Below are 3,145 nucleotides of genomic sequence, written 5' to 3'. Positions count from 1 at the left end.
TTTTTTATAATTGAATTTGTGAATGAGCCAGAACCGGCGTTGTAATATTTAAAGACAAATTTCTGACGGACTTTTGACCGTTTCTGACCGATTTCCAACGGCTATAAAAACGTTCGAATTTTGGTTAGAAATCGGTTGGAAATTTCTGACCGATGTCCGACGACTGTGTTCGGTCAGAAATTTCCGACAGATTTCCGACAGATTTCGGATGGATAATATTTTAAATTATTGCCGTCAGTAAACGGTCGGAAATTTCCGACAGTTTTCTGTCGACTTTGTAGCTGTCGGAAAGTTCTGACCAAACCAGAATTCTGTTGGAAATCTGTCGGAAATATCCGACCAAAAAAATATCGGTCAGAAGTTCGGTCAGAAGTGTTTGATTTTCTTGTAGTGTGAGCTTCTTTGAGCGAATCAATAGATTCTTCACCACCACCGTGCTTGGACTTTTTCACAGGACGGCGTGACTCTTCAGATTCCTCTGATTCATCTAAAGTGGCAATAACTGCAAGAACGTCAACCTCAGCAACTATCACGAGATATCCATTTACCAGAAACCCTTCTTTCTCATCATGAAGTTTGGTAAGTGGAATCATGGATGGAAACCCCCAGCAAGAGTTCTTCTCATCAAACCAATGATATGTTTCTGTAAAAATAATTTATTTAAACAGTTAATTGCAGCATAACAAGAACACAAATACTTAATGTTCTTTTTCTAGACTTAAGCTAACAAGGACCATTTAAAAATAATTAATCAAATTGTTATCAGATTGATCACTGAAGTGAGAATCACCTTGCAGTTCTGTATCAATTTCCAAAACTTGTTTCACTATCGAGAGTCGGAATTTTACATATTTTCTCCATCCGGTATGATTCTGAATCGGCAACTTCAAGATAGAGAGACAAGTCATCAACCTTGTCTTCCTTAGGATATGCACAAAGACGCCTGAACAAAAACAAGAAAGAAACAAGTCACCAAAACGTGGATAGATCTTGTATCTAGATCGACAAAAATCATTTGGAAAAGAAACAAACTTCTCTTTTACCATTTGCAGTCACCGATCAGGACCGGAGCAGAGTAGCAGATCTCACATTGCAATGAGGGGAAGTCCTTTATCACCCAAGAAAACTTCTTACCAACTTGCATGGCCATTGATGTGATAAAGACTTCCTAATCAAAGTACAAAACCTGAAGAAAAAAAAAAGCCCCTTCGTCTGATTATTACACACACAAGTTTGTAATAATACGACAATAAAAAAACACTCAATCAAGAAAAAAAAAATTAAGATTCTACTATGTAATTCTTAGATTTAAAAAACACATTCAACAAAAAAAGTTGACTAGTTTCCACAAATAGAAACAAAATAGTGTTCAAGAGAATAAAAAAAAATTACAATTTAAATGACTCCAGGAAGAAGAGCAAAAGTTGGTGACTGAGAGAGAGAGAGAGACTTCTGCCTTTTAAAGGGATTCTACCTCCAAAAGATAAATAAATGAAGAAAAGGTATTAGCCGCATGAAACTCGAATAGTGTGCATGAGTGCAATGAAGCTTGGTACTTCGTGAATTGATGCCCTGGCCATGATTACGAATTAATCAATTGTGCAAAAGGTGACTATTAAAGCAGTCTACGCAGAGCCACTCCCTTTTGAAGGTCTTTTCGAGTACCAACATCATCGTCAAGAAACTAGGTACTTTATGCCAAATCCTAGTGAAATATCAAACAAAGTCCCACATTAAAAATTAAACAAAGGAAAGTCTAATATATAAAGAGATGTTCAACTCTATTAGTACGAGATCTTTTGGGAAGGAAACCAAAAGTAAATCCATGCGGGCTTTGCCTAAAGTCCAAAGTGGACAATATCATACTAATTGGACAATATAGAACTGGACGTGAATTTAATAAATCCCAACAACATAAAATAGCGATTTTACATATAGAGATTTTCATTTCAAACCAAGATCAGTGTTCCAGTCACAAAGTGAGTTACTTTCTTGTCAAGAAACACAGACACTACAAGAAAACAGGGGGATTCTGATGGCCGAAATCGTCGGAAATTCGTCGGAATAGACCGATTCCGACGAATTTCCGACGAACTTGTCCGTCGGTATCGTTTCGTCGGAAAAAAAAAAATCGTCGGAATTTCGTCAGAACTTCCGACGACTTTCTGACGAATACCGAGAAACGTCATTCTGACGAACTTCCGACGATATTACGATGCAGACACACGAGACCAGAGTTCATCGGAAAAACTACGTACCGACGGAGAGCGTTCCTCGGACAATTCCGACGTAGCGTGTTCCTCGGTGTATTCCGACGAACTTTGGGCGTCGGAATACCGACGGACAATGGTCGTCGGAATATACCGACGAACAATGTTCGTCGGTATATTCCGACGAAATGTGGTTCGTCGGTACATTCTGACGGATATATGTCCGTCGGTATATTCCGACGACCATTGTCCGTCGGTATTCCGACGCCCAAAGTTCGTCGGAATACACCGAGGAACACGCTACGTCGGAATTGTCCGAGGAACGCTCTCCGTCGGTACGTAGTTTTTCCGATGAACTCTGGTCTCGTGTGTCTGCATCGTAATATCGTCGGAAGTTCGTCAGAATGACGTTTCTCGGTATTCGTCAGAAAGTCGTCGGAAGTTCTGACGAAATTCCGACGATTTTTTTTTTTCCGACGAAACGATACCGACGGACACCTTTAAAAAAAATACAAGTTAGCAAGTTAATTAAAGGAAAAAATATAACGGTAAAAATAAAAAAAATACTAACCAAGTGCTATGGCCTCGTCGTGGGTTGGGTTGGAGAAACGGGAGATGCTCTCGACCTGGTTGTTGAACCAATAGATGAACCGGCATGACCCCCGGATCCTGTTGAGCAGCAGCGTGAGGGGCAGCGGGAGCTGGAGCGGGAATATATGCGGGAACCGAAGATGGGCTGCGGGGCGGGCTTCATCCTCGGCCCTGAAAAAAAAAAAAATTAATACATTTAACCTTTTAATGTTTTCATTTATATATTTACAAAAGTTTTTATAAACGTTTTAAAAAAAACTATTAAACCTTTTATTATACATAGTTTATTACTAGAAACTTATAAAAAATAATAAAAAAATTTAAAATTTTTTATTATACATGAT

The 3,145-nt window shown here is 38.8% G+C and overlaps 1 pseudogene; it reads right to left on the bottom strand.

Annotated features, from left to right (window-relative positions):
* The window catches only part of LOC106338546, a 7,747-nt pseudogene extending 4,880 nt beyond the window's left edge, over positions 1-2,867 (bottom strand).
* Positions 2,868-3,145: the final 278 nt, after the last annotated feature.

This window comes from Brassica oleracea, chromosome C4 (assembly GCF_000695525.1).
Source record: "Brassica oleracea var. oleracea cultivar TO1000 chromosome C4, BOL, whole genome shotgun sequence".
NCBI lineage: Eukaryota > Viridiplantae > Streptophyta > Magnoliopsida > Brassicales > Brassicaceae > Brassica > Brassica oleracea.
This window is presented reverse-complemented; position numbering and strand designations above follow the sequence as displayed.